The following is a 9,834-nucleotide window of genomic DNA, read 5'->3' as shown; positions in this document are numbered from 1 at the left end:
ATATTCTAGAATGTGTGTTTTTAATAAGAAAAGAACATTCGTTCATTTATTGTAAGGCATAATGTAGGTCCTACCTCTGGGTTTGCTTATATTCCGACACGGAAGAAATAAGATACATGCATAAACAACGTTAGCAAAATGATGATAGGTTCCAAAAACTAATTTAAAAATTATTCAATTTGAAAACATTCAAAACCAAATATGAATATATGTTTCTGGGTGACTCGTAATTGTCTCAGAAATGGAAAAGTCCTAATTGTAATAAACCTTTTAATACAGAACAAAGATTAAATAATTTCTACTTTTAGTTGTGGGGATGGAAAGACAGAAATAAATTTTAAAAATTAATGTATAGCCAGGTGCGGTGGCTCACGCCTGTAATCCCAGCACTTTGGGAGGCCGAGGTGGGCGGATCACAAGGTCAGGAGTTCAAGACCAGTCTGGTCAATATGGTGAAACCTCGTCTTTACTAAAACTACAAAAATTAGCTGGGCATGGGGCAGGTGCCTGTACTCCCAGCTACTTGAGAGGCTGAGGCAGAAGAATCGCTTGAACCAAGGAGGCGGAGATTGCAGTGAGCAGAGATCGCGCCACCGCACTCCAGCCTGGGCGATAGAGCAAGACTCGGTCTCAAAAAATTAATTAATTAATATATAGATGTTTTCTGTGTTCAAAGACCTCAAGTATTATTGAAATGAACAGGTGTTTTAAGATGTGTGGGGAAAAAAAATAAGACAAATCCATCAGCCTTGAATGTAATCAGGGAAATTTTACAAAGACTCCGACAGTAATACAAAAAAGTTATAGCTAACATAGTGGCACCCAAAGAATGACCACTCCTCATTTTAAATGTCTCAGGTTTTCATAGGTATAGGGAACCTGTTTGGATTACATTATATCAGTAATACTTTCATATGTACTTTAAAGTAGATTAAAACGGGCTTTACTATTTGCTCAAAATTGGATAGCTCTCTCCAGCTATCCAATTTTTTTGTTTTTTTTTTAGATAGAGTCTTGCTCTGTCAGCCAGGCTGGAGTGCAATGGCACGATCTCAGCTCGCCACAATTTCTGCCTTCCAGGTTCAAGTGATTCTTCTGCCTCAGCCTTCTGAGTAGCTGGGATTACAGGTGCGTGCAACCACGCACAGCTAATTTTTGTATTTTTATTAGAGACAGGGTTTCACCATGTTAGTCAGGCTGGTCTTGAACTCTTGACCTCAGGTGATCCACCGGCCTCAGCCTTTCAAAGTGCTGGGATTATAGGCATGAACCACAGTGCCCAGTCTCACTCTGGCTTCTTGACTGTGGTCTGATAGGTGTACCCGTTCCATAATGATTGCAGACTGAGCAACACTTCAGATGCTTGCTGGTGGACAGCATGAAATCTGGAAGGCAAAATGAAATTTTATTCTTGACTTTGATGAGTCTATTAAGTCATTAAATTCATATTTCATCTTTATATAAGGAATGTGGTTATTATGGCAGGCTTTCATGGTCAACAAAACAGTTTCCAGCTTTTTAATGATCATTTTCCGAGCTCATTTATTTCTCCCTTCTAAGTGAATGCATGTATTTGTGCAATATTATTGCTGTAGACTAAGATCCTTGCAGATACACCTACGTTCATGCCCCAGTACAAGTGATCTTAATTTGGGGTAATAGAGGAGTGCTTTTTTCTGACTCACAAGAGCTTTTCTTCTTTGTTTGTATGCTGCATTTATTTGTCAAATAAGTAACAGTTATCTGCTAATTGAACAAAACCAGAAAAAATTATAAATAGATATTAATGAAATATATTTTTAACATTTGAATTTTCCCAGTTCTCCAGAGTGGAGGTCTAGCATACCACATGGACTTAAATTATAAAAATTTAGATACACATATTAATGAAAAAAGAAAACAAATTACAAATATATATATATATAATGCAAATACTTTGTTGGTGTCTTAACAGATTTTTTTAAGAATAATTTTTACTAAATTCAATATTTTTTAATATTGGAACCTAACTTCCAGGTATGAAACAATTCTACAGTACCTAATTTTTGAAAATACCATTACCAGCTGGATGCGGTGGCTCATGCCTATAATCCCAGCACTTTGGGAGGCTGTGGTGGGCGGATCATGAGGTCAGGAGATCAAGACCATCCTGGCTAAGATGGTGAAACCCCATCTCTACTAAAAAAAAAAAAAAAAAGTAACTGGGAGTGGTGGCAGGCGCCTGTAGTCCCAGCTACTCGGGAGGCTGAGGCAGGAGAATCGCTTGAACCCGGGAGGCGGAGGTTGCAGTGAGCTGAGGTTGTGCCAATGCACTCCAAACTGGGCGACAGAGTGAGACTCTGTCTCAAAAAAAAAAAAAAAAAAAAAAAAAATACCATTATCAAAAGAAAACTGAAGTTTGGCAACCTTCCCTAAGGGGTAAGCTAACTTTGATAATATTTTTTAAAGTTTGTGCATGACAACTATTATTAGCTTTACAGTCTTTACTGTAATTTTACTAATTTTAGATTTAGTAAAGATAAAGTCTTTTAACAATCTTAAAGGTTAAATACTTAATTACCTAAAGAAGTCTGGACCTGTTTCTGCTGAATTATCCTTGTCTCCCAAACTGTGAGAACATTTCCTTCTGTTGCTTAGAGAAGTTCCCAACCAGCAATCACTGTTTTCATTTTGTCTTTTCAAATGCTTTTGGGCTGGCTGCTTGATTTCGTGATGCACTTAACTTTTGAGATACTATTCTCATTCTACAGGCAGTCTATTTTAAAATCAGCATTTTCATCAAGAAGCAATTATTAAGTAATTTCTACGAGTCACCATGCTTGAGGAAAAAGAAGAGACAGTCACATCTCTACACTTACAGTAAATATTTGTGATTCATGGAAAAAATGAGCTTTTAAAGAAACATGACACACGGGTTCTCAATAATAAATAGTTAATTCCAACCAGAGAACTATCCAGAAAGACTTCAGGAGGAGGGTATATTTGAACTGGACGCTGAAGGATGATAGTGATCGCTATATGCCCAGATGTCTCAAGTCATAAAATCAGTATATAAAAATTTGACTTTTAAATTTTTCTAAAACTGAACTTAATTTCTATCTCGTCTCCATTTCTGCCTGCTATGGCAAAACTTAATCTAGACATTTCCAGATAAACTCAGCCAAATATTGAGATTTCTTATGCGTTTTGAAATTCAAACACATCCTGGCTATTTGAGTTGGGGTCCATGGGCCCAGCAGCATCAGCAGCATCTGGGAGCTTTTTAGAAATGCAAAATCTTGGTCCCCACTGCAGATCTTCTGAGTCTGAATCAAGATTTGTATTTAAAAATCCCTAAATCAGAATCAGTAGTTTCACAAGGTTTCCAAGTGATTTATATGCACATTAAAATTTGAGAAGCCCTGAAATACATTTCTTGTCACTTTCCTCTTCAGCATGGAATCTGAGCTCCAGGGCTTCGGAAGTGTGCTGGGATCAGGGGCAGTCACCTAGCTGTGCATTTGCAAGGTCAGCCACTGAATTTGCTACAGAGTCAACCAGTCTGCTTCTGAGATGGTTGAGCCTTCCATGGTGGCTAGCCTCAGTTGGGATGGAAGCTGGTCTCCATCTAAACTCGGTCTCAACTTTCCTGCTCTACCATAGGTTTCTCTCTTTCCCTGGCTGCAAGACCTTTAAAGATCTACCATATCTCACTTTTCACTAATCTCACATCATTTCTCTGATTTTTCAAAGTTTCTCTACTTTCCCAGAAACTTTCTGATTCATTCAATCTTTGTAGAAGGCTGCTAGCCTTCTACAAGTTCAACTAGTCAGTGACCACAGGTGCAGGGTTGGCCTTCTTGTGGTTGGGAGAGGAGTCAGACAGGCTGTGTCTAACTATATATTGCTGAGTTCATAATCAACAATGCATAGTGAGTGGAAGGAAAATGGAAACGTTGCTGAGTGTGAATCCTTAATCACAACTGCAAAGACAATTTTTCCAAATAATGTAACATTCACAGGTTCCTAGGAATTTGAGGTAGATATCTTTTAGAGGGCTGTTCTTGGCCTACCACATACAGATTAGTATATACACATATATTTATTTGCTCTGTCAGCTGAGAGAGCCTAAAAAGAAACAAGGTAGCACACAGTGCCTGTTCAGATCTTGGTTTCTATTGTAATACCATTCTCTAGTAGAAGAAACCAGGGCTACTTGGAGAAATGGCTGATTCTAGTACTGGGCAGGATATACACATGAATAGCCTAGGGCATCTTGTAGTGCTAGAAACAGGAATTTCTCAAAATTGAACAAATGAAACCCTATCTCTACTAAAAAATATAAAAATTGCTGGGTGTGGTGGCATGCACCTGTAATCCCAGCTACTTGGGAAGCTGAAGCAGGAAAATCGCTTGAACCTAGAAGGCAGAGATTGCAGTGAGCCAAGATTGTGCCACTATACTCCAGCCTGGGCGGCAGAGCTAGACTCTGTCTCAAAAAAATAAAAAAGGCATTTCAAAGGGGCCCAGGAGCCAACTGAAAGAGTTCTCGGTGGCCAAAGCTGGAAGAATTAGAGAAAAAAAGAAGTAGTATTGAATTATAACCCAAGTACAAAAAATACCCGGCAATTCCTACTGATGTAAATAAATGATTGGCTAAATTAATAAATGAGAAGGAAGAGACACATGTCCTGTAAAGAAGAATTCAAAATCATGTAAGTAGATACTTCACTTTAAAGACTGGGAGCATCATTTCTTGCCTTTAAGTGTGGGCTGCACATTTTTACTTCCTTTCAATAATACATCATGGAAAAGGGGGAAGAGAGAATAACTTCCCAGTGGAGAAACCTGACAAACCTCTTTCAGCTAGGTGACAAAGGAAATGACACAGACAGTCTGTACCATTGACATGATGTAAGGAGAGTGACACTTTACCTCTGTTTTCTTCCTTCCCCACACCCATAGCCTTAGTCTCATCATTGTAAAAATATTCTGTTTAAATTTAAATTGAAGAACATGCTTTAAAAAGTAGCTGACCAGTACTGTTTAAAACTGTCAAAATCATTGAAGACAAGGAAAGTCTAAGAAACTGTCACAGCCAAGAGGAACCTAAGGAGATAGGACAGCTAAATGTAATGCGGTATCCTGGATGAGATTCTGGAACAGAAAATGGGTGTTAGAGGTTGGGAACGGTGACTCATGCCTGTAATCGGAGCACTTTGGAAGGCCGAGGTGGGTGGATCATCTGAGGTCAGGAGTTCAAGACCAGCCTGGCCAACATGGTGAAACCCCATCTCTACTTTAAAAAAAAAAAAAAAAAAAAAAAATTATCTGGGCGTGGTGATACACACCTGCAGTTCCAGCTACTCAGGAGGCTGAGGCAGGAGAATCGCTGGAACCTGGGAGGCAGAGGTTGCAGTGAGCCAAGATTGTGCCACTGTACTCCAACCTGGGTGACAGAGCAAGATTCTGTCTCAAAAAAAAAAAAAAAAAAAAAAAGGATATTAGAGAAAAACTAAGAAAATCTGAATGAACTATGGACTTTGGTTAATAATAAAGTAACAATATTAGCTCATTAATTGTAACAAAAGCACTATACTAATGTAAAATATTACTAAAAGGGGCAACAGTGTGCAGAGATGGGGTCACATATTAGCACTCTCTGTAGTCTCTGCTCAATTTTTCTGTAAACCCAAAGCTGTCAGAAAAATCATAACATATTTATTACTATTTCACTTACTTCATAGTCAGCATCTATTTTTTTTTTCCTTTGGCAATTTAAAGAGCTTAACTTCTTAGCTGGCTAATGCTGATCAGTGGGAATACATATGCATGGGGTCTGGAGTGAGCTGTGAATCCTGCCTCCCTCAGTGATCTGTGTGGATTTTGACAAGATTTTTTAACCTCTGTACCTCAGTCGCCTCATGAAGATAATGATAAAATTGTACCTCTACCTCCAGACTTGTTATGAGATTTAAGTGAAATGTCTTTTTTTTTTTTTTTTTTTTTTTTTAGATGGAGTTTTTGCTCTTGTTGCCCAGGCTGGAGTGCAGTGGCTTGATCTTGGCTCACTGCAACCTCCGTCCCCTGGGTTCAAGTGATTCTCCTGCCTCAGCCTCCCGAGTAGCTGGGATTACAGGCACATGCCACCATGCCCAGTTTTTTTTTTTTTTTTTTTTTTTGTATTTTTTTTGTATTTTTAGTAGAGATAGGATTTCACTATGTTAACCAGGCTGGTCTTGAACTCCCGACCTTGGGTGACCCACCCACCTCGGCCTCCCAAAGTGCTGGGTTTACAGGCGTGAGCCACCGCGCCTGCTCAAAGTGAGATAATGTCTTGTTGGTAAATTCCATGAGGCAAGGGATCTTGTCTGTTGTGACTCATCAGTGTATGTTTCACACCTGTTCTGCCTAGTACAGGGGTTGGAAAACATTTTCTATAAAGGTCCAGGTAGTAAATATCTAGGATTTGTTAGCTATATGGTCTCTGCTGCAACAATTCAATTCTGCTGTTACAGTGCAAAAGCAAAGACAATAGGTAAATGAATGGGCATGGTAAATTTCCAATTAAACTTTACAGACACTGACATTTGAATCTCATATATAATTTTCATGTGCCATGAAATATTATCCTTCCTTTGTTTTTTTTTCTCCCAATCATTTCAAAATGTAAAGCCATTCATAGGCAGGATCTGAAGCTCACTCCAGACCCCATGCCTAATACATATCAAAGTTGGTCAACCAGGGCCAGTCACAGTGGCTCAGGCCTGTAATCCCAGCACTTTTGGTGGGCAGATCGCTTGACCTCAATAGTTCCAGACCAGCCTGACCAGCATGTTGAAACCTCACCTCTACTAAAAATAGTTTTAAAAGGCTGGGCATGGTGACTCACGCCTGTAATCTCAGCACTTTGGGAGGCCGAGGTGAATGAATCACCTGAGGTCAGGTGTTCAAGACCAGCCTGGTCAGCATGGTGAAAGCCCGTCTCTACTAAAGATACAAAAATTAGCTGGGCATGGTGGCGGTGGCACATGCCTGTAATCCCAGCTACTTGGGAGGCTAAGGCAGGAGAATCGCTTGAACCCAGGAGGCGGAGGTTGCAGTGAGCCGCGATTGGGCCACTGTACTCCAGCCTGGGTGACAGAGACTCCATCTAAAAAATATATAAATATTTTAAAAAATCAGCCAGGCGCCGGGCACGGTGGCTCAAGCCTATAATCCCAGCACTTTGGGAGGCCAAGGCGGGCGGATCACAAGGTCAGGAGATCAAGACCATCCTGGCTAACACGATGAAACCCCGTCTCTACTAAAAAGTACAGAAAAACTAGCCGGGCGAGGTGGCGGGCACCTGTATTCCCAGCTACTCAGGAGGCTGAGGCAGGAGAATGGCATAAACCCGGGAGGCAGAGCTTGCAGTGAGCTGAGATCTGGCCACTGCACTCCAGCCTGGGTGACAGAGCGAGACTCCGTCTCAAAAAAAAAAAAAAAAAAATCAGCCAGGTGTGGTGGTGTGCACCTGTAATCCCAGCTACTCAGGAGGCTGAGGCAGGAGAATCACTTGAACCTGGGAGGCAGAGGTTGCTGTGAGCTGAGATCACACCACTACACTCCAGGCTGGGCGACAGAGGGAGACTCAGTCTTCAAAAAAAAAAAAAAAAAAAAAAAAAAGCTAGCTAGCCAGAAAGTTAAGCTCTTTAAATTGCCAGAAAAAGAAAAATAAATTAGCTGACTATGAAGAGACTGGATAGTAATGAGGATATTACTTTTTGAAGATCCTAAATCCAGACAATGGGCTGGATTTAGCCTGCAGGTCATAGTTTGCTGACGCCCTATCTTGTACAAGGTAAGTATTCACTAAAATCAAAAGGTATTTTGTAGTATGGAAATAGCATTAGTATTATCACTATTTATGTTTGTAGCAGCTTGAAGGTAAACGTTTTCGAGGTCTTGTAATTTTGCTTCATAAATTTTAACTGTATATTTACAATGAGCTCCTTTAAAAACACCAAAGCAACATCTTCCTATTCATAAACCATGTGTTACAATGACAGATCTTTGCAACCTTAACTTGCTAAAGAGTTAACAACATTGAAAAAACAGTGAAATCATTTTGCCTTTTCTAAAGTTTCTTTCCTAATTATGCTATTTTAGAAGTAAATTGTGACATAAAAAATTATTTAGTGAATTTGTTTATTTTTAAGAGATCCGTTCATGAAACTGTTTCAACCATCTTTGTTTTATAGGGGGTTCTCTGGAGAGTCTAGTTAAAAACCTCAAAGAGAAAACAGTTGTTGCTATATGGAAATATAACATAAGTCTTTCTGACAGTATGTTTAGCTTCTTCTCCTCTAGGTTCTGTTCATAGTAGGAACATTCTGTGTTGAAGGGACTGCCTGTACATTACCTTATTGCTCTCACCCTGCATAGTAATGCTGAAGCTCTTTCTAGAACCAGGGCTACAATCCTAAAGTCAGAAGACAGTTTTTCCACAATTAATCTGAAGACAAAAAAGCAGCAGCATTTTAATTTATTCTCAAACCCTGGTTCAAAGACTTCCGCTGGATGAAGCTCTGCAGAAAATAAATTCTATGCAAAGTAGGGCTGTTTTCAATGAACACAAATGTTTGGATTGTTGAAATGTCTTTTTAAAAATCCACTTGATTCTGAGCTTCTAGAGTCAAGCATTGGGCTTTGCCTTTTGTCGTATCTCCTACAACACTAAACAATCATTTCCCAAATTGTATGGACTGCATCATGGAAGTGAATTTAAAATTCCTATAAATTTAATTTAGCTATTGGAGTGGAACCAAGAAAGAATAGATGGACCTGCGTCAAACAGCAGTTGGAAAGAAGCATTGATTATCCTACCTCTGGCACTACCTTCATTTCTCAGTGGGCTCGCCTCAATACATTTGCATGCACACCCCTATGTGATGACTTGGAGGCAAAAAAGCACAACTTTCCTAAGTCTTCATAATTTTCAGAAGAGGAGAATGTACATCTTTTAGCATCACATCTCACTTGAGAACAGGTCCATACAGAGACTCGGTGGTACATTTTCCTCTGGAAGCTTTTTATACAATGCAATTGTCAATCGAAGAGGACTTCTGCAGACTGTGAAACTCTAGGTAAATGTAAGGATTAATATTCTTATTACCAAACAAAATGATTTATTTTATTTTAAATTGCTTAGTGAAGTGATTTTAAATTAACAATAAAATGGAAGGACTAACTACTAAAATTTAAAAAATAGTTACCTATAGGGAGGAAGAGAAGAGTGGAAACAGAGAAAAGCTAATTTTTTCAAACACATTTTGTTTATATATTTGATTTTGGAAGCATATAAATATTTTAAAAATAATCATAATATGGCTGGGCACGGTGGCTCACACCTGTAATTCCAGCACTTTGGGAGGCTGAGGCGGGTGGATTACCTGAGGTCGGGAGTTCGAGACCAACTTGGGAGGCCCGCCTCTGCCTCCCAAAGGTTGGTCAGTTCAGCCTGACCAACATGGTGAAACCCCATCTCTACTAAAAATACAAAATTAGCTGGGCATGGTGGCTCATGCCTATAATTCCAGCTACTCAGAAGGCTGAGGCAGGAGTATAGCTTGAACCTGGGAGGCAGAGTTTGCAGTGAGCTGAGATCTTGCCATTGTACTCCAGCCTGGGCAAGAAGAGCAATACTCCATCTCAAAAAAAAAAAAAAAAAAAAAAAATCTTAATATAAAATTACATGTAAAATTAAAATGCAAACAAATGAACTTAAATAAGAGATCCAATTGATGGCATAACTACAGAGAGATATTGTTATGAATGTCTTTAAAATACAAATGCTCCTCGGCCAGGCGCGGT

This window comes from Rhinopithecus roxellana, chromosome 16 (genome assembly GCF_007565055.1).
Source record: "Rhinopithecus roxellana isolate Shanxi Qingling chromosome 16, ASM756505v1, whole genome shotgun sequence".
Lineage (NCBI taxonomy): Eukaryota > Metazoa > Chordata > Mammalia > Primates > Cercopithecidae > Rhinopithecus > Rhinopithecus roxellana.
This window is presented reverse-complemented; position numbering follows the sequence as displayed.